The sequence below is a fragment of the Rhineura floridana genome, chromosome 1, assembly GCF_030035675.1.
Source record: "Rhineura floridana isolate rRhiFlo1 chromosome 1, rRhiFlo1.hap2, whole genome shotgun sequence".
NCBI classification, from domain to species: Eukaryota; Metazoa; Chordata; class Lepidosauria; order Squamata; family Rhineuridae; genus Rhineura; species Rhineura floridana.
Window position 1 is genome coordinate 20,844,710 of NC_084480.1, and position 27,808 is coordinate 20,872,517.

General features: G+C 42.0%; 1 protein-coding gene across 3 annotated transcripts in view; it reads left to right on the top strand.

Annotated features, from left to right (window-relative positions):
• WDR7 (WD repeat domain 7) overlaps positions 1 to 27,808 on the top strand; it is a 323,076-nt gene that overhangs the window by 108,055 nt on the left and 187,213 nt on the right. The window lies entirely within an intron of this gene.

Genomic DNA, 27,808 nt, shown 5'->3' on the forward strand with positions numbered 1-27,808 from the left:
GTACCTATAGCCCACAGATATTTCTATCAGACTTCTATGTGTATATTTCACTAATTTAGGACTATAGCCATTTTATGTATCTCAGGCTGCAATCTTATACACACTTACCTGGGAGTAAGTCACATTGAACTCAACAAAACTTACTTCTGAGTAAACACTTACAGGATTGCACTCTTAACTGAAAACATTCAACACACTACTAAAAATCAGCGGTAACACCTATATTTGTTTCTCCATGCAGCCTACTGATGCACACAAATCTTAAAATATTGGACAAGTTGATAAATTTTTTTTACAAAGGAACGTAAAATGCATCTATGTTCTTTGTATGCTTGTCTCTTTTTTCCTGCAATTTTTCACCTGCCAAATACCTTACCCAAAAAGCATTTATTGTAGCAATTCTATGGTCTAGTGACCTCTCTTACTCATATTTTTCATAGTTACCTTTTACAAGTTAATTCTCTAAAAGCCTTGGCTGTATGAAGTGATTTCTTCCTAAATTAGTTCAACACTTGTACCTTTTAAAATCCCATTTGTTGGCTATGAATATATAAAATAAACACTGAGATTTAATCACTGTAATGTACTGATGTAACTATATTTTGCTTTTAGAAGCATTACATTTTCATATACAGCAATCACTGTGTTGCTTCTGCAGTTTAATAGCAGTTTGTCATCTTGTAGTTCCTCTACAAATCTGTATGTCTAAAACCTCCAAAGAGCAGGTGGCAGCTTTTGGGCTCTCTTCCAGCGAACTGCCATAATTGGCATAGCTGACTTCAGTGTATATATGGGTGCAGCTGCCTTGAAAGAGCAGTGAGATCTAGTTCTAGTGTTTTCCATATGCGACTGTGTGTAATGTGAACTTGATGTATCCATATGAAGGCAATATAGGATTTGGAGGTGCTAATAATTTTTGTCTTTTTTCAAGACATGGGAGAATCACTGGAGGAAGGGAGTTAACATGAACATATTTTAATGTTAACTGACTATGGCCTATTTTTCCAACAAGGGGAATTAACTAATAGTTCATTTTTACAAATGTAAATTAAATTTACAGTAGCAAAATCCATGAAGCTGTTGCTCTTTTTTCACTCTAGTGCCCTTTTCTAGTAGGCACTGAAGAAAATTTAGCAGGGGAAGGGGTACGTGGGAAATAAACACCCTTTTGGATCATATGCCACTACTATTAAAATGTATCTAGGTGAAGTCATTCGATTCCCTTCTATAACAGTGGTTCTTGGGGAACGCTGACTGTATTCACCTGTGTGCTGAGATACTACCTGCATGTCTGCCATAGAACACCAGTGTGTTGCAGGGGATTGATTCTATGATCCATACCCACTTCATGCTTGGTACTGGCCAGGGTAGAAAGACCAACCCAAATGGTGTTTGCATTTTGACAAATTTGTAGGGCAGTTCAATATCTCAGAGAGGAGGTCAGGTCTCCTGCTCCCCTGGTACATTCAGTATAGCTGCCCAATTTCCCTGCTTTTTAAAGTTTGATAGAAATATCTGTGGGCTATAGGTACATTCTTAAACTGCAAGGTTTTTTGCCTGTTAATGAATTTATCTGCTATTTAATCCGGGAGGTAAGAAATGGGTTTCTGTCCAAGTTTGCTGAGAATGGATTGATCATTTGCATGCTTATTGAGTTCAGTAGGATTTACTCCCTTGCAATCATGGTTAGGATAGGTGAAACTGACCACAGGGGATGGGGAGGAGGAGGGGAGGGAGGGAGGACAGAGGGAAGGAGGGGGTGGGAGCAGGCAGGAGACAGAGGGAAGGAGAAGGGCAGGTTTGATCATTTGCATGTTTATTGAGTTTAGCGGGATTTACTCCTGTGCAATCATGCTTAGGATAAGTAAAACTGACTGGGGGGGAGGGCTGGAGTGGGCAGGGGAGGAGGAAGAAGGATGAGGGGAGGGGAGGAGGAAGGTAGAGGAGAGGGGAAGGAGGGGAAAGGAGGGGAAAGGCAGGTCTGATGATTTTCATGCTTACTGAGTTCAATGGGATTTACTTGTATGCAGTCATGGTTAGGATAGGTAAAACTGACCATGGTGGAGGAGGAGAGGGAGGGGGAAGGGGAAGGGGAAGGGGAAGGAGCAGATTGGAGGGGCAAAGGAAGGGGGAGGGGGGCAGGTTTGATTATTTGCATGCTTATAGAGTTCAAGGGTATTTACTCCCGTGCAATCATGCTTAAGGTAAAACTAACGATGGGGAGGGGGAGGGGGAGGAGCGGGAAGGAGAAGGAGGGATTGGAAGGGCAGGGGGAGGGGGAGGGAGGAGCAAAGGAAGGGGGAGGGAAGGGGCAAGAGGGAAGGAATGGGAGGGAGGACAATGGAGGGTGGGTTTGATCATTTGCATACTTTTTGAATTCAGTGGGATTTATTTCATATTTGAAAATGGGAAATGGACTGCCTTCAAGTCGATCCCGACTTATGGCGACCCTATGAATAGGGTTTTCATGGTAAACAGTATTCAGAGGTGGTTTTACCATTGCCTTCCTCTGAGGCTGAGAGGTCACTCAGTGAGCTTTATGGCTGTGTGGGGATTCGAACCCTGGTCTCCCAGGCCGTAGTCCAACACTGACCCGGGGGAGGAGAGGGGAGGAGGAGGGGAGAAAATTGGGTGGGTGGGCACTGGGTGGAGGGGACCTTTCTTACCTTTCCAAAAGGAAAATGTGAACAGTATAGCAGGCTGAAAACATGCATCTTGGGCAGGCCAAATTTGTTTTTTCCCAACATATAGATTAATTGCTTAAGTAGCAACATATTGTAATCAAGTCTGATTTTACATCAAACTGCAGTTTCAGACTCAACTGTTAATGCACCCAAGAATTGAAACGGAACATAACCTCCAGTTTGAAACACAAAAAGAGAAGGGGAGGAAGGAGAGGGGAGGAGATTGGCTGGGTGATCACTAGGCAGAGGGGAAGCCCCTTTCCTTATCAAAAAGAAAATATTGTGAACAGTATCATTGTTTTTAAGGGTTTCCCCTACATTTTTATTCTACAGCAGGCACATGTAGCCTCCCACCCAAATTTAAACCAAAACTGTCCCTGGCCACATCCATAGCAGACTGTTATTTCACTTTAGACAGTCATGGCCACTCCCAAAGAATCCTGGGAAGTGTAGTTAGTGAAGGGTGCTGAGAGTTGCTAGGAAACGCCCTTTCCCCTCACAGACCTTCAATCAGAGTAGTTGACTGTTAAACCAGTCTGGCCACTGGATCTCTATCAGTGGAATAGTACCCTTCACAAACTACACTTCCCCGGATTCTTTGGGGGAAGCCATGACTGTCTCAAGTGAAATCAAAGTCTGGTGTGGGTGTGGCCCCCTGATTATCCAAGCCCAGCAGCTGTGAGTCTGGCTTTTAGAACACTGACAGTTGGTTCTTACTGAGCATGCCCGACATTATCATTGAGTTCAAGCCAAAAGTTCTTAAATTAATTACAAATCAGCCAGGCATTTTTTTAACTTTTAAACTGCAGAAGATGAAGGTCAGAGAATGGGGCAAGGTCAGTAATAGGATGACAGGTACTTGTGAACATGGCTGATTTTTAATTAATTTCAACAGATTATCAGAACTCTTGACAGAAAAAAGTCCAAAAGGGCTTTGGGTTCTTTTTCTCTTTTTAGAATTTGAGCTCTCTGTTCTCTCTGACTGTTTTGTGTATCACCATGAAAATTTACAGGGTTGTTAAGCAAGCGTTTCTGAGTTCAGGACTATATGTTTTGTAAGGTTTTGTTTTGAAATGAGTTTATGGGAAGCATCAGAATGGGAAGGGGGGTATTTTCAATTTAACATTGCGGAATGTGAAAAATCCATGCTGGCTATAGTATACAGCCACTCTCATGGCTGTATAATTATGGCATTGTGGAAAGGATGTGAGTCTGATAATAAATATAAAAAACAGTGAAACTATGTATTTGTGGAGGGGAGTCCTGCATGGACAACTAGGGTTTCTTTTTCAACCTGCTACTGCAACTCATATTTCTGAATGAGAAAAGCCACATTTTAAGCAAAAACTCTTCAGCAGTTCAAGCTGCTGTTGTTTAAACTTAAATGCAACTTCCTGCTCTGCACATTGTATTTGTAGTATGCATGTGGCTTTCCTGAATCACAGAAGAAGGCTGGATTCAGAATTGCTGGTTAGTGGTTTGTCTTTATCTTTGAAGTTACTGGTTTTTGTTCTGTTGCCTTGCATTACAATTCTATATTGAAAACAGGTGCCAGAATGCAAATTAACAGATCTAGATCAAGCATAGGCCATAAATAAAAGCAGTCAAGAAAACTTTGGTCCAAAATGCTTGAATACAGTAAATTAATTAATTTACTTCAGTATGGTTCATTTAAAAAATGCAGCAAAGACAACTTATGAGCTACTGTGGGCATTCAACTTTCAGAGGCTTGCATAATGCTTTTTAAAGCATAGTGTGGAGCAGCCTTCCCCAAGCTGGTGCCCTCCAGATATTTTAGAATACAACTCCCATTAACCGAAGCCAGCATGGCCACTATTCAGGGATGGTGTAGTTCTCCAAAACATGTGGAGGGGACTTATTTGGTGAAGGCTGTGCAAATACCCCCTCAATCCAATTTGTGGCTCTGATTTGTAAGTACAGATCAGGCCCAACCCTGTCTGGATAGATTTGGACCCAATCTGATCTATCCCTACCTATTCAATCCGAATATGGATCACAATTCACATGCTACAAATCTCTGAAAATTCCATTTACTTATACTGCAAAACGAAAACAGCCATGTGTTTTTAAATTGCTTTTGTATATTTGTATATTTAAATTTGTATATTTGTTCTTAATGTTTTTAATTGTTGTAAACCGCCCAGAGAGCTTTGGCTATGGGGCGGTATACCAATGCAATAAATAAATAAATAAATAATGTTTCTGTTTTTTGACTGCCATATTTTAAGTCTCTAGGTCTATTATTATTATTTGTGGGTAGCAACTGGAAAATAATAATAATTAATAATAATACTGAATTGAGAAAGCTGTGGCTAAATATGCCCACAAGGTGGTATCATTGTCATTATTGTCGTCGTCATCATCATCATAATTCTTAGCAATCAGAATATAATAAAATAAAAAATAGAAAATATGCAAATAAGGATGGGACTGGGATTGATTGGAAAGAATAGGAAACATGCAAGCTGAACGGATGCTACCCAACGCCCACCAAACATTTCTAAGAGGTAAAAATGTAAATGTATTGCCTTCAAGTCAATTCCGACTTGGAGGTTTTCTTGAGGCTGAGAGGCAGTGACTGGCCCAAGGTCACCCAGTGAGTTTCATGGCTGTGTGGGGATTCAAACCGTGGCCTCCCAGGTCGTAGTCCAAAGCCTTAACCACTACGCCACACTAGCTCTCTTCTAAGAGATAGAACTTACAAAAATTTCTGCATTTTAAGACTTCACGCCTTCTAAGCACTGTGATTGGAGAATGTTGGGTGGGATGATAGTATTGTAGCCTTCCTACCTCTCTCTTCACCCTGGTGTTCTCCTTTATGGTTGTTTAATTGCTCCATTTCAGAGATACCCTGTCTGGGTTCATTTTGACCTACAGATTAGTACAGATGTCTACAAATTGATTCGGAACTAGCTGATCTGCTCTGTAGAGATTTGTAGTTGCTTGAACCCAATTTGGACAGGATACAAATAGGCCAGAATTGGCCCTATTTAGTTTGTTGTTTGTGATTTGTACAAATACAGTGCACATCCCAATTCAGCATAGCTATGGGCCTGCAGGGGGTTGTTGATGATAAGATTAACCGCTGAATATTTTCAGTTGTATTTATGCCATATCTATTATAGTCACCATCCTTGACCTTCATTTTTATATTCACGTTTATAATTCCTTTTGCTTGATACTTTTTCAAAAAAAATTGAGCTGGAGGTGGTCATGTAATAAAACGCTCTGAGAACCTGTTATTTGTATGTGGTGTTATTACTATAGTTGGACATTAATTAATTAAAGCTTTTATAAGTTTCTACTGAAGTATAAATTGGGATGTTCAGACATAGGGGTCATTTGCTGATGGATGCACCATTGTAACAGGAAATTAAAATATGGAGGGAAAGGGGTATTTAAAATTTGTACAAAACAAAGCATTAATGTGGAGATTTGTAGAAATATTGAGAAACAGAAAAGGTTTACGTCTTACTTTGTTTTAACAAAGTTTATGTACTGCTTGATTGTAACAAAATGTCTAGGTAGCTTGCAAGAAATATTTTAAAAATCAATTTAAAAAGTTTCTACTTTTTTTGAGTATGTGTTGTCCCCACAGCTTGAAGGAGATCACTGCATAGGAGAGGCTAGTCTGTTTTCAGTTGGTAGCTGTCCAAGAGTTCAGTGCTGTAGAACAGATTTATATACATTTGATTTATATTTGGAATCTTGTCATTTATTCTCTGGACAACTTTGCCTGCTTGATATTGGAGTTGAGCTGCCTGATTGATTGTTTTCACAACTCTTGGTGTGCTTTTGCTTATGTCATGCCTTACTTTTTATGAACCCAACCTTCATCCCGTATTCACATGCATATGTATGTTTACTCAAGAAATAAGAACAAAAGCTAAGAAACCCAAGCCATATCAACAGTCTCATGAATGGGGTTCAGTGTCCCAATGAGATAATGGCTTCTGTGATATCAGAACCAGGGACTTCCTGACCCACACTGTTAAACCTTAGAAGACACAAATCCGATGATTATATGCGTTCTTCATCTTGATAAGAAGCTGGCAATGCAGATGACTCAATGGAAGAGCAGAATGCTGTCCTAGCTGGAAGGGGGCAATTTCCATCTCTGATATCCCTTTAGGTATTCTCCTGATATTAAGCAAGCAGCACAGAGTATATGACCTGGAAGTCTGGAAGGGTAGGCCTTAAACAAGCTAGCCTTTAAATAAGGAAATTCCAGGAAATAATTTATTTACTTTTAATTTATTTTATTTTTATTTTATTTATTATTTGATTTATATCAAATGGATGGGCTGGGGAAGGGAGTTGAGGATCTTTGACATGGGATCCTTAATTTTTGTGGGATTTATTTTGTTCTGCTCTCCCTTTCTCCCATTCCTAACCCTGGTGAACACTTATATCCAGGTAAAGGAGGGCTCAAGGTTGATTTTAGGGCCGGTATGCTAAGGAAGATCAAGACTGGGTAAGTCACCCATCTTTGCTCCTGACCAACCCAACTTTTCCTGCCTTGTTTCCCTCCTCCTTTATTTATTACATTTATATCCCACCTTTTCCTACAAGGAGCTCAAGTTGGGTTTACGTGGTTCTCCCTGTTCCCATTTTATCTTGATAAGAACACTGTGAGGTAAGTAAAGCTGAGAGACTGTGGCTGGCCCGAGGCTTTATGGCTGAGCAGAATCCTAGTCTCCTAGATCCTAGTGCAGCCTTGCCCAACTAGTGGGCCACCAGATGTTGTTGGACCACAACTCCCATCAGCCTCAGCCAGCATTGCCAATGGTCAGGAAAGATGGGAATTGTGGTCCAACGACATCTGGTGGCCCACTAGTTGGGAAAGGCTGTCCTAGTGCAACACTCTAACCTCTATACCACACTGGCTTGTTTTTATGTAGCACTGACATCAGCTTTAGGTTTGCTCCAGCTCTCCATGTAGTATTTCTGCAATGTTTTTGGCAGATTTTCTCCATATCTTTGGAGGAGAAATGGCCCACCCCATCAAAACACAGAAATATTGAAACAGATGAGGAGTTACAGTGCCTTGCAAAAGTGCTCAGATCCCTGACCCAATGCTCTCATATTACTGAACTACAAATGGTACATTGTAATTTCATTCTGTATGATATTTTATTTTGAAACACTGAAACTCAAAATCAATTATTGTAAGGGGACATTGGTTTTATGTTGGGAAATGTTTTGTAAGAAACATAAAAAACAGAAACATTTTGCTTGCATAAGTATTCAACCCTCACACATTAATCAAGGCACTGTATATAGAAGTATTGGTACTCAAATTAAGAATTGGATCCCTTCCCCAACTAAGCATGTTAATCTAATGAGGACTTGCAGCCATCCCCTTTAGAAGAAGTTCAGATTGTATAGAATTTTATACTTCCCTTTTAACTTCCCATATAGCCTGCTGTGATGTCATAGTGAGAGGATTATGACTTTAGGTGAAAGATGAACAGCAGGACCAGATGAGCTCTCATAGAAATGCAGTCCTAGTCCTTCCCTACCGTTTTGGTAATAAGCAGAACATATAGGAAAAACTGAGTGGGATGGTTTTGGACTCGTAATATGTTTTCCTTCTTTATTCTTTGTTTTTATTTATTAAAATATTTATAAACCACACTTATGTATAAAACCCCAAAGTAGTATACAAACTAAAAACACAGTATCGCAGTAAAAACAACAAAAATGTCAGTTTCCTTGCCTTCATAACAAATGTCGCTTTGGTTGGAAGCCAGAGTGACAGGGTTTTTATCATGGTTTTAGTCCTGAAATCTACTAAGTTGCATGCAATGTGCATAGTAGATATGACCTCAACCTTTGAGACTCTGAAGATTTTAGATGTTGGATATCTAGTATTCAAATATTTTAGACTCTTTGGAGGCCCACTGTGAATTGTTTGCAAGGCACTTTGAGGGTAAAGTTGCTTGCATCCGTAGCAGTCGTGATGCCCTATCCACATCTACTGTAGTCCACATCTACTGTAGTCCCCAATGAGGTGTCGAGTTCAACGTCTGCTGCAACTTCTTGGGAACTGTTTCAGTTGATGCGGCCTGATGATGTAGACAAGGTGCCTGTGATGATGTGGCCAGCAACGTGTCCTCTCGACCCTTGGGGGGTTTGACCGAGTGGATCCAGGGTGTGGTCAATGCAACATTGTGGGAGGAAGTGGTTCCAGCCACCCTGAAAGAGGCAGTGATTCGACCGCTTGTGAAAAAGCCCACCCTAGACCCATTGGTCTGTGACAATTACCGACTGGTCGCAAATACTCCCTTCTTAGGGAAGGTGATTGAGAGGGTTGTGGCACAGCAATTGCAAGTACTCTTGGATGAAACATTAACTTGACCCATTCCAGTCTGGGTTCAGGCCTGGTTATGGGACTGAATCACCCTTGGTTGCTCTGATGGATGACCTTTATCGGGAGAAGGACAGGGGGCATGCGACCCTGTTACTCTTACTTGATCTCTCAGCGGCTTTTGATACCATTGACCGTGGTATCCTTCTGGGCCGACTTGGTGAGATAGGTATTGGAGGCACTGTTTTACAGTGGTTCCGATCCTATCCCCAAGGTCGTTTCCAGAGAATAGTGTTGGGTGATTGTGTGATGTTCCTATATATTAGTGTATATATGGTAAGTGCTGGTTGTTTAGAGTATACATGGTAAGTAGTGAAAGAGGAGGGGGAGTGAATGGGCAATAGAATGCTTGATGATTGGCTGAATGTTTAAAATGGCTGACAGTATAAATGAAAGGATGACAGGTAAATCTGGGTGAATGTGAGGTGGTGAATTGTGGAATCTGGTGAAAGAAGAGAAAGAGTGGATTGCTTGGTGGGGTTTGAGAGAGTTGTTTGTCAGGAGAGAGTGAAGAAGGAGGGAGGTGGAGTTCGGATTAGTATTGAGTAAAACCATATGCTTATGTGCCTTAAGAAGAAATCCTGTTAATCTTGTTAGTTTTGTTATCTGTAATAAATACTTAATTTGGTTTACCAAAGGCCTGATCCTTGGCTGGGGTTTCACAGACCAGAAGGGAGGGTAAGGTAATGACCAAGGCTGAAGGGGAACTGTAACAAATGGTGGCAGCGGTGAAGAGAATAACAATACCAGTATTCAGAGTCTCTGGGAATACTAGTATTGGGACGTTACTGGTGGTTGCCTAGCAGGGGGATCTGTTGAGATCTGTGCTAGAGCGGATAGGTAAACCATAAGAGAGTGCGGTCTGGACTGGTGGAGTCCCTGGTGGTGCCTAGAGACAGGCAGTAACCACGAGCAGGTAGGAACCTGACAGGGAGAGCCAGGGAAGGACGCATCATACGTGGTGTCAGTAGCGGTGGGATACGAACAACAGAGAATCCAGATACAGTGGTGTGGCAAACAGAAATAACAAAACAAGATTTCTTGTGAGAGTGACTGGCAAAGAGTGTGTGGCAAAGAGTGAGTGACCATGGCTGAATACATAAAAATGAAAAGAGAGGAGCTGGTGGAGAAGTGCATAACATTCAATTTACCTCACGAGGGTAAAGGGGTAGATGAATTGAGGGTAGCACTTATAGGATTTGCAACTGCCCAGCAAAAACAACCTGTCAGGGAAGAGACCCCTGAAGGATATTTAAGCAATCCCGCTTATATAGAGTACTTGAGAGAGAAGTTAAGATGGGAGGCTGAGGAAAAAGACAAGCAGAGAGAGTTGGAAGCTGAGAGATTGAGGATGGAGGCTGAGGAAAAAGATAAACAGCGGGAGTTGGAAGCTGAGAGATTGAAGATGGAAGCTGAGAGATTGAAGATGGAAGCTGAGAGATTGAGGATGGAAGCTGAGGAAAAAGACCAGCAGAGGGAGTTGGAAGCTGAGAGAATGAGATTGGGGTTTGAGGAGAGGGAGAAGCAACGAGCATTGGATGCTGAATTACAAGTAGAAAAGTTAAAATTTGATAGAGAGAAATTTCACTCTGAGGAGACAAGGAAAGAGAGAGATGGAGCAAAAATAAAAATTACTCCAAAGGACTTTGCTGTCTATGAGCCTGGTCAAGATCCTCAAATTTACCTCAGCACCTTTGAAAAAGCAGCTCAGTTGTGGGGGCTACCTGAAGATAAATACATGCAGTATTTATCAAATCTGATTAAAGGGGAATTGGCTGAGGTATACCAATATTTCCCCTCAGACAGGCCCGTCACCTATCCTGCATTCAAAGAAGCAGTGTTTAAAAGATTCAGACTGGGGCCTGATTATTTTAGAAAGCTTTTCAGAAACTGCCAGATACAGACAGGGAGGTCTTTTGTGGAACTGGGAGCAAAGTTGATGGATATATTTGGAAAGTGGATGAGTAGTGCCAAAGCTCAGTCAGTGGAAGAGGTGAAAAGCCTCATGATACTGGATCAATTATACCATCAGTTACCACCAGAAATAAGGCTCCTGGTCAAAGACCGTTCCCCTACATCTGTGCAGGAGGCCGCAGAGCTGGCGGATCACTTCGCCTCCAATAGAACTGGCTGGGTGGGGAAAACATCAAGAGAGTTTAAACCCAGACCATATAGTGCTGGCAGAAGGGATGTGGTACCACAGCGAGTGAGTCCTCCAGTAAAATCTGAACGGCACAGGACACCCCAGAGTGGATCTGTGTACCCTAAAAGTGAGGAGAAATTATGCTACAAATGTGGTAGACCGGGGCACCTACATTTTCAATGTGAGGTTGCCAACCCCATTAGTAATCCTGCTCAGACAAGGGCAGTGAAAACAGAGCCCAAGGCTTTAGAAGCAGCGAAAAAGGTTCAGTTTTGCCAGATAAACTGGACAGAAGTAACAGACCTTGATTCAAGTCTGAGAGAGGAAGTGAGTGTACAAGGGGCAAATTATTGGGCATTGCTTGACACTGGTGCCGCTCAGACGTTACTGAGGCCAGATTTAATAAAATCTGAAGAAATATTACCTCAGGAAACAGTGACTATCCAAGGAGTGAGGGGTCAACCAGAGAGTTTGTCTGTGGCCCTAGTGAAAATGGAATGGAGAGGCCGAAAGGGCCAATATAAAGTTGGTATTAATGCCCAGCAACAAGAACCAGTAATACTGGGAAGAGATGTTATGGGGGCACAGGGGAAAATATATGTAGTGACCAGACAGCAAATTGGCAGAGAAAAAGAAGCCATATTAAGGGGGGCTGAAACAAACAGGGTGGAATCTGTTAACTAGCCTCAGGTCACCATAGCAACCACTAGCAGGCCTGCTGAAGAAGACAAACTGTATCAAGTGGTCTCTGGGGAAGAAGCAGATCAATTCAGGGAAGAGCTGCATAAAGATATAAGTCTGAAGCAGATAAAGGAACAAGCGCTGACCCAACAGATTCCTTTCACTGACAAACTGAGGAATCAAGTTGTGTGTGAGAATGGGATTTTATATAGACTGTGGATGCCTGCTGAGAGAAAGGATGAATGTGAACCAGTGAAACAATTGATAGTACCTAGCAAATACAGAACCAGATTGCTGGAGGTAGCCCACGATGTCCCATGTGCAGGACATCTGGGAATAAAAAAGACCAAGAGGAGATTGGCTGCACATTATTATTGGCCAAATATCTCCAAGGATGTAAAACAACATTGTCTATCTTGTGGAATATGCCAAAAGGTGGGAAAGAGTGGAGTAAAGACCAAGGCACCGTTAAAGCCCCTTCCTATAATTGGACAACCCTTTTATAGAGTGGGAATAGATTTGGTGGGCCCTTTTTCCAAACCCACAAGGCATGGCAAGAAATATCTAGTGGTGGTGGTGGATTTTGCCACCAGGTACTCAGACGCAGAAGCACTGAGATCTGTAGAAGCCCCTGTAGTGGCAGAGGCTTTATTAAAAATCTTTATGAGGCTGGGTTTCCCTCATGAAGTGCTGACAGATCAAGGCAGTGTATTCATGGGAGAAGTGATGCAATGTATGTGGAAATGTTGTGGTCTAAAACATCTAAAGACCACTACTTACCATCCCGCCACTAATGGGCTAACTGAGAGATTCAATGGAGTTTTGAAGGGCATGATAAGAAGCTATGTTCAAGATCACCCACAAGACTGGGATGAACGTTTGGGATGCTTCTTATTTGCATACAGAGAAGTCCCTCAGGAGTCAACAGGCTTCTCACCCTTTGAACTCATGTTCACTAGAAAAGTGAGGGGACCTTTGGAACTGCTAAAAAATTCATGGGAAGGAACTCTGGGAGAGTACAAAACTTCTGTAGTAGATTTTGTATTGGAATTCCGCAATAAATTAACATCAATGATGGAAGTAGTGAAAGAGAATTTGAGTCATGCACAGGAGAAGCAAAGTTACTGGTATGACAGAACAGCCAGAGAACGTGTGTATGATGTGGGAGATATGGTTATGGCGTTCATACCCAGGAAACATGACAAATTACAGGCTAACTGGGACCATATACCATCAGAGAAAGGCTTGACACAATGACATATGTAATCACCACAGACCAATTAAACAAAAGCAAAGTGGTTCATGTAAATATGTTAAAGCCTTACCATACCAGGGATGCAAAGGTGTTGCAAGTTACCTTATTCCCTGAGGGAAGTGGGCCTGAACTTCCAGATTTGGTACAGGAAAGCAAAGACGAAGGAGGGGTAGATCAAGTGGAATGGTCAGAGGAGGTAGAGGAGGAAGTAAAAGAAGAGATTCTGAGAGTTTTGAAAACCTATAGGAATCTCTTTAGCAACAAACCTGGCCGAACCAGTATAGTTATACATTCCATTGATACTGGAGATCATGCCCCAATCAGATCTGTTCCGTACCGTGCGAATGGGAAAGTTTTGAATGAGATCAAAAAGGAGGTGGAAGATATGCTGGAATTAGGAGTGATCAGGGAATCCATCAGTCCCTGGGCCTCAAGTATTGTCCTGGTTCCGAAAAAAGATGGAACGACAAGGTTTTGCATTGATTATCGGCTAATCAATAAAATTACTGTCCCAGATGCGTATCCTATGCCTAGGGTAGACGCTATGTTAGAGTTATTGGGGGCAGCAACCATTATCTCTACACTAGATCTCTGTAAAGGATTTTGGCAAATGGAACTAGATGAGCAATCCAGAGCCAAAACTGCCTTCAGTACACCAGATGGGTTATATGAGTTTGTGACCTTACCCATGGGACTAAGGAACTCACCAAGTTCATTTCAGAGGCTAATCAATACTGTGTTGCGAGGCATGTCAGATTTTGCAGTGGCCTATATCGATGACGTGGCCATTTTTAGCAAGTCGGTGCCTGAGCATGTCCAACACCTGACAACAGTATTGGAGGCCTTAAGAAAAGCAGGCCTCACAATAAAAGCTAAGAAATGCCAGTTTGGACTAAAGGAAGTAATCTATTTAGGACATAAGGTGGGGAGTGGGAAAATCACCCCCTTATGGAGCAAGGTGGAGGCAATACAAGCGTGGCCGATCCCCTTAACCAAAAAACAAGTAAGGGCATTTCTGGGTGTGGCTGGATTTTATAGGAAGTTTGTGAGAAATTTTGGGGAAATAGCAACCCCCTTGCATGAATTAACAAAGAAGAAGTGTTCTGAGCGTGTGGTATGGACGGATGAATGTCAGAAGGCTTTTGATCTGCTGAAGCAAGCCTTGTGCCAAGGACCCATATTAATAGCACCAGACTATGAGAAACCATTCATCGTGGCTACAGATGCGTCAGACCTCGCGCTGGGAGTCGTCTTGCTGCAGGAGAGAGAAGGCACCAGACATCCAGTGGCGTACCTGAGTCGCAAGCTGACGTCGAGGGAGAAAAACTATTTGTCGGTCCAGAAGGAGTGCCTAGCGGTCGTGTGGGGATGAAGATTCACAGTGACTACGGATCATCGGGCCTTGTTATGGTTGCAGACTATGAAAAACCATAACACTATGCTGCAGAGGTGGTCCTGGGCCCTACAGGACTATCAAGTGGACTTCCAGTTCATCAAAGGCAAGGACAATGTACTGGCCGATGGACTTTCCAGGCAAGTGGCTGGGACTGCAGTGACGTGACCAGACAGAGGAACAAAGAAAGACATTTTCCCCATAGAGACTTTTATTTGTTAACGCGACGTATAAATCCTGGAACAGGAATAATACTCTGCCGTTGTTTAAGGGGGGGGAAATGTGATGTTCCTATATATTAGTGTATATATGGTAAGTGCTGGTTGTTTAGAGTATACATGGTAAGTAGTGAAAGAGGAGGGGGAGTGAATGGGCAATAGAATGCTTGATGATTGGCTGAATGTTTAAAATGGCTGACAGTATAAATGAAAGGATGACAGGTAAATCTGGGTGAATGTGAGGTGGTAAATTGTGGAATAGGGGGGAGAAGAGAAAGAGTGGATTGCTTGGTGGGGTTTGAGAGAGTTGTTTGTCAGGAGAGAGTGAAGAAGGAGGGAGGTGGAGTTCGGATTAGTATTGAGTAAAACCATATGCTTATGTGCCTTAAGAAGAAATCCTGTTAATCTTGTTAGTTTTGTTATCTGTAATAAATACTTAATTTGGTTTACCAAAGGCCTGATCCTTGGCTGGGATTTCACAGACCAGAAGGGAGGGTAAGGTAATGACCAAGGCTGAAGGGGAACTGTAACAAATGGTGGCAGCGGTGAAGAGAATAACAATACCAGTATTCAGAGTCCCTGGGAATACTAGTATTGGGACGTTACTGGTGGTTGCCTAGCAGGGGGATCTGTTGAGATCTGTGCTAGAGCGGATAGGTAAACCATAAGAGAGTGCGGTCTGGACTGGTGGAGTCCCTGGTGGTGCCTAGAGACAGGCAGTAACCACGAGCAGGTAGGAACCTGACAGGGAGAGCCAGGGAAGGACGCATCACAGATTGTCTTTCGGCCTTCTGGCAGTTGTGCTGTGGGGTGCCACAGGGTACCATCTTGTCCCCCATGCTGTTCAACATCTATATAAAGTCCTTGGGAGCGGTCATCAGGAGATTTGGGGCAAGGTATCAGCAGTACGCTGACGATAACCAGCTCTATTTTTCCGTAACATCTGAATTGGGAGAGGCTGTGCAAGCCCTGGACTGCTGCCTGGCCTTGGTGGTGAGCTGGATGAGGGCCAATAAACTGAGTCTGAATCCTAGCAAGATGGAGGCGATGTGGGTTGGTGGATCCCAAGTTCACATAAGTGGTCAGTTGCCTGCTTTGGATGGGGTCGTACTCCCTCTGAAAGAGCAGATCTGTAGTCTGGGGGTGCTCCTGGATCCATCTTTGTCACTAGAGGCCCAGGTGACCTCAGTGGCTAGGCATGCCTTTTACCAGCTTCGGCTGGTAAGACAGCTGCAGCCATTTGTGGACTGGGATAGCCTGACCACTGTTGTCCACACACTGGTAACCTCCAGGCTGGATTACTGTAATGCGCTGTATGTGGGGCTGCCCTTGAGGTTGGTCTGGAAGCTGCAGCTGGTGCAAAATGTGGCAGCAAGATTGCTCACTGGGGCAGGGTATCACCAACATGTCACCCTGCTGCTGAAAGAAATGCACTGGTGCCCATTTGCTACTGGGCTGAGTTCAAGGTTCTAGTTTTGGTGTACAAAGTTCTATACACCTTGGGACCAGGATACCTGAAAGACTGTCTTATCCTTTATATACCCAGTCGATCACTGCACACTGCAGGTGAGGGCCTCCTGCAGATACCATCTTATCAGGAGGTCCATTCCACACAACATAGGAAACGGACCTTTAGTGTGGCGGCACCTACAGTGTGGAATTCCCTCCCCTTAAATATTAGACAGGCACCGTCTCTGTTATCTTTTCGGTGCCTACTGAAGACCTTCTTTCAATAAGCCTTTTAAGTAGAGACCTTATCCCAGTCTGCGTCTGTGTTGGAATTGCTTTTTAATATGTTTTTAATTTTTTTTAAAGATGTCTTGAAAGCTTTTAAAAATGTTTGTAAAGATGTTTTGCTTTAATGTATTTTAAAGTCTGTATGGTGTTTTCAAGTGTTTTTACTGCTTTTGTTTGCCCCGTTGGGCTCCTGCTGGGAGGAAGGTCAGGATATAAATCAAATAATTAATGAATAAATAAGTAAATAAAAGTATTGGGTTTTGAAGTATTCTGTCAGAGAACTGATGTCCAATTGCTTTAAGCCTTTTTGTTGCTCCTAGAAGCCCCACATAGGGTGCATTACAGTAGCTCAAATTGTTACCAATGTGTGTCACAGTGGCTAAATTATCTCTGTCCAGAAAAGGACACAGTTGGCACACCAGCCAAAGCTGATGATAGGCGCTATTTGCCACAGAGGCACCTAGGCTTCTGGACAAAGATGGTTCCAAGAGCACCCCTAAGCTGAATTCTGGTTTCTTCAGAGAAAATGAACCCCACCCAGAACAGGAAAACATTCTCAAACTTGCAAATCACTTTCCCACAGTGTCTCTGTCTTAGCAGGATTCAGTTTCAGTCTTTTGGCCCTCATCCACTCCACCACTGCATCCGGGCACTGGTTCAGATTATGTACAGCCTGTCCTGACTCAGATTTAATTGAAAAATGGAGCTGGGTGTCATCGGCATACTGATAATACTGTGTCTCAGACCTCATGATGATTGCTCCCAGTGACTTCATACAGATGTTAAATAGCATTGGGGCAAAATAGTGCCTTGCGGCACTCATGTTGTAAACATATAGTCTCCCAATACTATTATCTGGGACCAGCCACGCAGGTAGGAGTGGAACAACCATAAAACGGTGCCTCCAACTCTGATAACAGACAGTCCAGGAAGATACCATGTTCAATGGTATGAAAAGCCACTGAGAGATCCAACATCAGTAACAGGGTTGCACTCCTCCTGTCTGTCCCTCAAAGGTGGTAATCCATCAGATTGACCAGAGCCGATTCTGTGCCAGACCCAAGCCCGAACCCACTGGAATGGTTCCAGATAGTCTGTTTCCTCCAAAAGTGCTGAACTTCCGCCGCCCTCTTGAGCACCTTGCCAAAAAAGGTTTTTTGAGACTGGGTGGTAGGTATCAAACACTTCAGGGTCCAGTGAAGGCTTTTTTCAGGAGTGGCTGTACCACAGCCTCCTTTAAGGCAGTCAGAATCATCCCCTCACACAAGGATACATTAACCATCCCCTGGATCACTTGCGCAAACAAGCCAGGGTGGGGCAAGGGTTGTGGGATGGACAGCCAGAAGCACCCACAAGTTTCTTCTAATGCAGCCTCTTGTTGTGATAAATGCCCAGGAATAGACTGTTTACTACTACTACTACTACTACTACTACTACTACTACTAGCATTCCCCCCCCCCGTTCCTGTGAGTGTTGTAGTTGCTGTATGTATCAGGGGCTTCTTCTGGTGAGCGGTATTCTATTCTTCCAGCTAAAACACATTTTCTTTCTTCAAAAACAGCTGAACAGTTCTTGTACCTACTTGTTATGGGCATAGATTGTGTGTTCAGTCACCTCTCATGCAGCCAACTCCAAATTCATTGAATTGAACCACATATTATTCTATTTTCTTTTTTGTTTTGTATTAGAAAAAAAAGACAGGTAGGAAAAGTAAGAAGAGACTGAAAGCCAATGTTTCTGGATAGAATGAAGCAAAAAGTGTTAAAATGAATCTAAAGCAATATATATCTTTTTAAAAGTTGATAATGAATTATTGACACAGTTCCATGGCTCACCAAAATACAAATCTTTTGCAATTTGCAACATTAAGCAATCTTATGCTCAGTTAACCTGGGAGCTGAAATGTACTCAAACCATCTCTTTCTTGTACAAACACAGGATTGAGGCTTCTTGCATACTCCCCTAGTCCGTATCTACACAGACAACTTATATGACAAATGTTGTGGTCACCTGAGCTTCCACGGTTTTTGCCAGCATTTCAGTCTGTCTAGACAAACTACGGTCGAGGTCCCACCAAATAACATATTCAGGTTTAGGGATATCTCAGGAAAAATAATGGGAATTCAACAGTGGATGAATTTTATACTTTTTATTGATTCACAGTATGCTATATAGATATATATGTTACACATAAGTCTCTGGCCACAGCCAGTGAATCAGAACTATATAAGTCAGGGTCAAAGTCCTGACTGGTTACAAGCACATAATGGCATTCATAATACTTATACTTACAGAAGCCTTAGCCAGTAGCTCTATTATTATTATTATTATTATTATTATTATTATTATTATTATTATTATTATTAAATTACATTTGTATACCGCCCCATAGCGGAAGCTCTCTGGGCGGTTTACAACAATTAAAAATATTAAAAACAAATATACAAATATAAAAAACACTTTTTTTAAAAAAAAACAATTTAAAAACAAATGCTAAAACGCCTGGGAGAAGAGGAAAGTCTTGACCTGGCGCCAAAAAGATAACAGTGTTGGCGCCAGGCACACCTCATCATCAATATCATTCCATAATTTGGGGGCCACCACTGAGAAGGCCCTCTCCCTTCTTGCCAGACTCCCAGCTTCCCTTGGAGTAGGCACCCGGAGGAGGGCCTTGGATGTTGAGCGTAGTGTATGGGTGGGTTCGTGACAGGAGGGGTGTTCTATCAGGTATTGTGGTCCCAAGCTCTGTAAGGCTTTATAGGTTAAAACCAGCACTTTGAATCGAGCTCAGAAACATACAGAAATCCAATGCAAGCGGGCCAGAATCGATTTTATATGTTCGAACCGTCTTGTCCCTGTTACTAATCTGGCTGCTGCATTTTGCACAAGCTGCAGTTTCTGAACCATCTTCAAAGGCAGCCCCATGTAGAGTACATTGCAGTAATCTATCTATTAGGCATACATATAAGCATACATTGCAGTATTCAGTTAACATAGCTTATAAAAGTATAAGGCTCTATTAATTGATACATTAATCAAGTTACATTGCAAACAAGTTACATTTTCAAACAACTTACATTTCCCTGAGCATATTTAAGTACATTTCTATCTCTTATCTGAAAAGAAATGGAATAATCTCACCCTTGTGTGCAGCAGACCTCTAGTTCTCGACAGTAGCATGGCAGCAGTACGTTGGATCAGTCTGTAAGACTGAACCTGAATGCAGGAACTTCTCTCCCTTTTATAAGAATTCTTATCTCCTTACCTTCTCCCTTCTTCCAGGGACAGCAAATGCCTCATCTTGACACCTGCTAGTTAGTTTTACCAGAAACAGGTGTTGTCCACACCATATAAGGAGTTTCCTCATCTGATTCCTACGTGTCCACAGGCAGCTGCAGCTGGAAGCTGTGTGCCCTTATCAGTACGTTGGCTGACTGCCCCGAACTAGACAAAGGAGGGGGGAGCAGGAAAACTTCTCCCTTTTTAACAAGTTATAAGGAGGTCTGCGTATTTGGATATATAATAACCAATACGTTTGCTTAAAACATGCATTGTAAACATCCCATCTTACATGGGAAATGCATACATTTAACATGGGACCAGCCCACAACAGAGCAAATTTCATTTAACTCAGTGGAGCTTACTTCTTAGCAGGGCTGTGGAGTCAGAGTCGTGGAGTCGGAGTTGGAGTCGGAAGCAATTTTGGGTGGAGTCGGAGTCGGTAGAAATGTACCGACTCCAACTCCAGCTTCAAAATAAATTTTGATTTACAAAATTTTTAAAATATAAATTCAAAATGTCAAAGAAGCTTCCCATGAAGTCAGCTGTAGTTGAGCATTTCACCATAACTCAAGATAGAAAACTTTTTGTGTGTCAGTGTATGACACAGGACCCAGATGAAGACAAATTCTGTGATGCCAAGATCAGCGCATATTCAGGCAACGATAAAAATGCTCCTATGAGAGCTTCCAATTTAAAAAGACATTTACAGCCCTTTCCAGGGCTGTGGAGTTGGAAGCAATTTTGGGTGGAGTCAGAGTCGGACAGTAGAAAAATAGAGGAGTCGGAGTCAAAGGTTTGGCATACCGACTCCACAGCCCTGCTTCTTAGTAGACATGCTTAGGATTGCACTGTAAAATATCCTCTTCACTGTAAGTATCCTGTTAAGTTCCCATAAACAGTTGATGCAAGGTCTTCTTCAGCATAGCTAGTTCAAACACCTGGCAATTTTATGATTTTTATCTGCACATTCAGATTATGCTTTATTTCAGTTCTGATTGATTTTTCTTCAAATAACCTCCCCCCAAGTATTTTACCGTCAACAGCATTGCGATATGTCTTTGTTTGACAGACAAAAAAAATCTACTTCGACATGTTTCTTAGTTGCCTGTTTTTGTCCACAAGGAGAACAGCATGTTGGAGAAAGATAGAAGCTTGTTGACAATCAGGATTTCTGGTAGGGTTGTGCATAATGTAGCAGGGTAAGATTTGGGTTCCTCAACTTTCCTGTGCATAACCCTAGTGTCCTTATCTCCCCCTGGTTCATATTGCTGTTGTCACTTGGGACAGTGTCATCTGTGGCCTTTAATGCTGGTACCATATTTGTTTTCTGTAAATAGTCCAATTAGTGTGCTACACTCACCATATTTCTATACTGCCAGTGGCTTGGAAATAAGTGGGAAGGTTGCTTGGTAGCCTCAGGGAAGAGACAATCCTCTGCTGCAATTTTTTTTGATGTGCATCATGAAGACAGGCTGATTTCATTTCTTCTGGATTTTATTCATAGTATTTCACAATGTAGCATTATTTTCTGACTCAGAAGGCAATTTGTGAACTTTTGACTCAATCGGGAATTATACCCTGTGTGCTAAGATAGATGTGTCCTAGCTTCACTATGCATTGCAGATAGATTTATTGTTCAGTCTTTTTATTTGGACCTCTGAAACCCAAAACTATTTATTTATTTATTATTTGATTTATATCCTGCCCTTCCTCCCAGGAGGAGCCCAGGGCGGCAAACAAAAGCACTAAAAACACTTTAAAACATTAAAAAAGAGACTTTAAAATACATTAGAACAAAACAACTTCAAAATCATTGTTTTAAAAAGCTTTGAAGACATCTTTTAAAAAAGTTTAAAAACATTTTTTAAAGGTTTAAAAGCATATTAAAAGCAATTCCAATACAGAAGCAGACTGGGATAAGGTCTCAACTTAAAAGGCTTGTTGAAAGAGGAAGGTCTTCAGTAGGTGCTGAAAAGATAACAGAGATGGCGTTCTCTGGCGAATTAGTGTTCTCAATGTTGCTGCTGGGGTGAGGGGAGAAATGTACCGTATATATCAGTACTTTTCACTATTGTTAGTTAGGGGATTTGTGCTTGGTTCTTTGGAAAGAAGAGAGATCCTAAGTATTATGATATGGATGTTACGCTATATGTGCTATCTGTATTTCCCTGTATGTACAAGTCTTACAGTTACTGCACCAATGTATTCATCCTAATCGTGGATGTGGTGAAAATTTTGGTCATATAGGAGCCTTAGAAAGTGCTCTTTTTATTATAGCTGCATAAGGGTCTAATTGGTCCATATATAATGCTGATTCTTCAGACTGAAATGCATTTTGAAAGGATCTCCTGTACATATCTATTGTTCCAGGTTTTCTCCCCACACCCCAAACAGCACCACATGCATAGACACATCATCTTTGGCCAAAGTAACATCTTTTCTTTGAAAATGTGAAAATGATTGTTTTCTAGAATATAACACTGGATGTACTTGAAATCTTTGAGCACTCGATTTGTCCAGCAGGCAATAGAAATTCTGATATATTTTATATGTCTGATGCAGTTGCAGATAGAAAAAAATGGCTGCTGTGTCTTTAATGGAAAGCAAAAGGTTATCTTTCTGTGGCCTTTGTGTATATGTGCTGATGTGGATGTAGGCAGCCAGACAGGCAATGTGTGCAAAGAGACTAGGGAACCGACTGTGGATCGATAGAAATAGTGTGAAGTGAATTAATGTGAGGCAGGCAGTCTGTCTGTCACAAGGATTGCAGGGAATGTGGGGCAGTACTGGTCAGTCACTGCAGAAATCTGTTTCCAATAAATTTAAACCTTCTGTCTGGAAATAGACTAAAGACAATCTTACACCTCTCATATTGTTAAATTCTTGTTTATTTCGATAATTTGTCCAAAACTGTTACCACTATTGTGATACACTATCAAAACAGAACAAAAAAGAATTTTTTTTGCAGGATGCTTTGTATGAAATGAGCTTTGAACCTTTGGAATGATCCTGTAAATCCATATCAGCACTCCAAAAGAAAATACAATAAATTCTTCCTTAACAAGTATGTTCTGTCCTTATGTATCAATATCTGCTTCTTTCAAATTAAGGCTGCAATCCTGCACACGGCTCCATGCGTGTGAGTAGTATTGACTTTAAGTACACATAATGGTTCTTGGGATTTCAGCCTACAATTGTGCACCGTTTTGAAGTTCTCTGTTTACAGCAGGGTGTGTTCGGTGTTGTAACTTGAAAATTTCTCAGTGCTTTCAGTTGAATATTTGGTTGTGAACTCGATGTGAGTCTAACAAGATATAAATTTTAGTAATTCAGAGAATTAGATTAAAATATGAGTAAAGAAAAATTACGCCTTCTGTCTTGAAATGGTTGATGCAAAGAAGGTGGTGGGGAACCCAGGTGTGTGTGGGAAATCCTTCCAGGCCCCACATCATGGGTGGTCAACTCTCACACTTAGAATTAATGTTGTTTGCTGGGTCCTGTAGAAGGTTTTGGCATTCTGCCGAGCTCCCAGATTCACCTTCTAGAATCCTGAATGGCGCCTGTAAATATCATTGGGTCTCTTTGCTTGGGCAACCGAGTTGCTTGTCTTTAGCTCTGCTACCATTTGGCTAGTTACTTGGTCCAGACTTCTGATCCAGCTTTTCTAAGACTATTCTATGTCTTTCTTCATCTGATCCTGATTTAGTTTATGCTCCCCGTCGCCGGCATGTCTCTGATCCTGACAGCTGTTCATCCTTCAGTCTCAGATTGACAAAGGGTGACTACATTTCTGGTCAATAAATGAAGGACTGCTTTGAGAAATAACTGAGGATTGGGGTAGGGGCAGCACCTGAAGCCTGCTACTTTTGTCACAACACCTTTTCTTCTACATGGGAAACTTGAGGATGGAGTTGAATTGAGCCAAAATGCTTCTGAAGGGAGAATCTGTTCTAAAAGTTTGAAAGTCCAGTGACAATGGTGGGAGGTTTGTCTGATATACGTGGTTTAAACATTCTCCCTGACAGCCCAGGATTAAAAAGTTACGCAATGATTTAGGATGATTCCATACATGCATGCTCATCATTCTGACTGCAACATGAAATGATAAAGCATATGTGCAAAGCGCAGTACTATTCAATTGAGGCAGGTCATATTTTGATCACTGAGTGCCATTTGAATAATGAGACATCAAATGCTGCACACATATGTGTGAATCTGGTACTGGTGACATGCCTGGGCTTCCTAATTCAACAGTTCACTAAATTGCCAATGGCTCATCTGCATTTGACTAGCATTGGAGAAGTGTCTAGTTCTGAGAAGCTGTTGCTTAGTTTGGAGTTGCAGTGTGTTCCTACAATAGTGCAGCTCTTCTGGTATCGGCCATAACCAGACACTGTTGCAGCCCTCCAGTACTAGTGTTTTATTTATTTATTTGACAATTTCTCCTGCCCCCCTAGCTCTATAGCTCTTGTAATGATGTACATCTCATCAGAAAGCATTGTAAAATGGCTACTGTCAGACCCCCACCTGCGGTCTGGTCTCATAATGGATCTCTCCCACTGGCCCCAGCACAGGTCTCTCACGATCCCACTACTAGTCGCCACCACCTGACACTCTGTAACACAATACTGCCCTGAGACTGTGCCTTAGTCTCCTCCACAGATTGCTATGTAGTGTCTGGGTGCACTTACACGCCACAACCTCCCTGTATCTTTCTGCCTTTACAGCTCTGGGATGCTTTGGATACCTGTTGCTGTTACACTATCCCTTCACTGCTGCCACCATTGATACTGTTCCCAGCTTTGGTATATGCCAGCCTTTCCCAACTAGTGGGCCACCAGATGTTGTTGGACCACAATTCCCATCTTTCCTGACCATTGGCAATGCTTGTTGAGGCTGATGGGAGTTGTGGTCCAGCAACACCTGGTGGCCCACTAGTTGGGAAAGGCTGGTATATGTTGTGCCCACTCTGCTGGTCTGTAATATCCCAGCCAAGGATCAGACGTATTGTTAAACCAAAACTATTTATTTATTAACACAAGGAATAAACAAGATTAGTTTAAGTTCAGTCAACATGCGTGTGGTTACATATCATAGTTTTCTCTTTATATCTCTTAGTCCTAAAACCTGCCTCACTACCCGCCTAAACACAAATCCATCCCTCCAAAACCAAGAACCAACAACTACCAACCGTCATTCTTTCATTTATACCTTCAATCACCCAGACGTTCAGCCAATCACAACTCAGCATTCCTCAACATTCCAACCCATGTACTCCCCCCTCTCACTCTCTCTACTTAACACAATTACCCTACAAAACCGGCACTTACTATAATTACTGTACAACATTTACAGGGGCATCACAGCTACCATCAGAAAAATTGCCACCTACCCTAAAGGCTACTCTAAAATCTCAAGTGTCCAGCAGCTGATGAGTTCAAAAGAATTAGGCCATGTTCTACAACACTTACCAAAATAAAATTGTCTACCATTTTCTTTCAAAAGAAAAGGAAAAGAAAATAGAGTTGTCCTGATTAATTGCTCTTGGAAGATCATTCCCTTATGATAGCATCACCACCACAAAGGCCCTGTTGCTGGTCCTGACAAGTATAGCTGCAGTTAAAAGGGAGTTTGTTTATTTATTTATTTATTATTTGATTTATATCCCGCCCTTCCTCCCAGCAGGAGCCGAGGAGTTGGAGGTAGCACTCTTCTACTAATCTTAAACTGCAGATAGATTCATGTTTCCTCGTAGCCTGCACCAAATATGTATGAGGACAAACTTACCTGAAGAAGAAGAAAGTATAGGCAAGCTATTAGTTTGGAGCATAAGAGGAATGGAATAAGATTTCTCCTATACAGTACTGAAGCAACAACTTTGCTATATTTTAGACATAAAATATTTATCCCCTAGTTCGTATATAAAATAAACTTATTTGTTGGAATTGCTCTTAACTAGTTATCTAGAAAGCACCAGAGAATAGGAAGGTCAGGCTTGGTAATGCATGCTCTTGTTCATTGACTTTATTTCAAAAAAGAAGCCATATTTCACAATCTGTCTCCATCTGATTTATTTCTGTTTTTCACATTCTCTGTTCTTTTCCTTTTTTGTCGTCTCTGGGCTGCTGCGGCTGTCTTCTTTTTTATTATTATTTATGTTTTTTTCCTCCGGATGAAATCACACAGATGATTTGTTTTGTGAATAATAAATATTACACCCAGCTTTTGAATGTTAAATATAAGCTAGTCTAAGTAGTGATTTCAGTGGAAGCTACTAATGCTTTCTAAATAGTACTTTTGTAAGTGCCATCAGCCAGCTAGCACTTTGTCAGTTTGGATCAAGTGTGGTGGATGGCGCTGGGGGGAAAGTGCGCAGAACAACAAATGTCATTTTTACCTCTGTACAGTAGGTTAGTTTCTCCACATACTCGCATACCCCTCTCTGTCCAGATAAGCAAAATGCCTCATCAGAGTTCAAGAACACATTCCTGCCAGGCACTCAAGAAGGGTGCAAACTAGGTCTAGGGCAGCGTTTCCCAACTAGTGGGCCACCAGATGTTGTTGGACAACAATTCCCATCTTTCCTGACCATTGGCAATCCTGGCTGAGGCTGATGGGAGTTGTAGTCCAGCAACATCTGGTGGCCCACTAGTTGGGAAAGGCTGGCTTAGAAAGATGATGATGACAATGCAAAGGGATGGGAGGGAGTTACTACAGCAAGGAATTGTAGTAACTCCAGTGCAAGCTGGTGGCTTTCAGCACCATGGACAGCTCCTTGAAAGTTCAGAGTAAAAGCTGGAGCACATTCACTACCCCACTGGCATTGGGGCCACCAGTCTCCACTGTAACTCCATGCCTCTCTTTTCAGTTCATTGACCTGCCAGAATTCTAATCCTCTAAGGCAGCCTTTCCCAACCAGTGTGCCTCCAGATGTTGTTGGACCACAATTCCCATCTTTCCTGACCATTGGCAATGCTGACTGAGGCTGATGGGAGTTGTGGTCCAACAACATCTGGTGGCCCACTAGTTGGGAAACGCTGGTCCAGGAGAAGGAATGTGTCAAGGGGAGAGTCCCAAGGACCAGATAGAGGGATCTGGATTACCGCATTTGGCCCCAAATCTCATTCCCCAGTCCTGGTTTAATTCATAGTTGCTTTATAATAAACAAGCCATGCTTCTTTAATAACATTTTCTCATGTATGCTGACTTTTGAGGTTGTCGAAATGAATCTGTGCATTTTAATTTGGGCGTATGCCAATATGTGGTCCTCCTACCTCTTTGTGGCGTGTAAATATTGTGGGAATTGGAGATGTGGACATCCATGTTTTACTTTGAGAAGTACACATGCAGACTTTAAATGTGTGGATCACTTCACTCCACACACACAAACACATTGGCTTCATACGTTTAAAAGGGACCCAAACAAATAAATGAGCACTCCAAAAGTTCTGTCGTGATTTGGACAAATCCACCAAATGACTTGCTTCTTTCTGTTCGGTCATGGAAGCAATGTCAATAGGACTAAAAATGGGATAAGAATGCAGGGAATCCAGTACTTTATTGCTTCTCAAGACAGGAGCCGTAAGGTAGAAGAGCACAGGATCCAATGGAATGGTTTTGGTTAGGGAGTGCCCGCTACAATTATTTCTTAGATTTGATACTGACATTATTTCCTGGTGTTCTCAATATGTGAATAATGTGACCATGCTACAGTATATAATTCCTTACTGTATGGCATGTCTGTATGTAAGACATTTAATATCTGATTTTCCTAAGTTCTGTTTTGTGTAAACTGGTGAACCAGAAGTAACTCTTAATATTTTTAACCTCTGGTTGAGATCTTGGGCTCCCTCTCTCCTCCTCCAATAATATTTGAAGGGGGAGTTTCATAATTGCAAACTTGCAAACAAGCAAGGGAACTTCAGCCAATTGGAGCTTCCTCATGTGTATTCCTTGTACCGTAGAAATATGCTGCCACTGCCAACCTTACGATGGGCATTGCCTAGATGTAGTTGAGACATGTA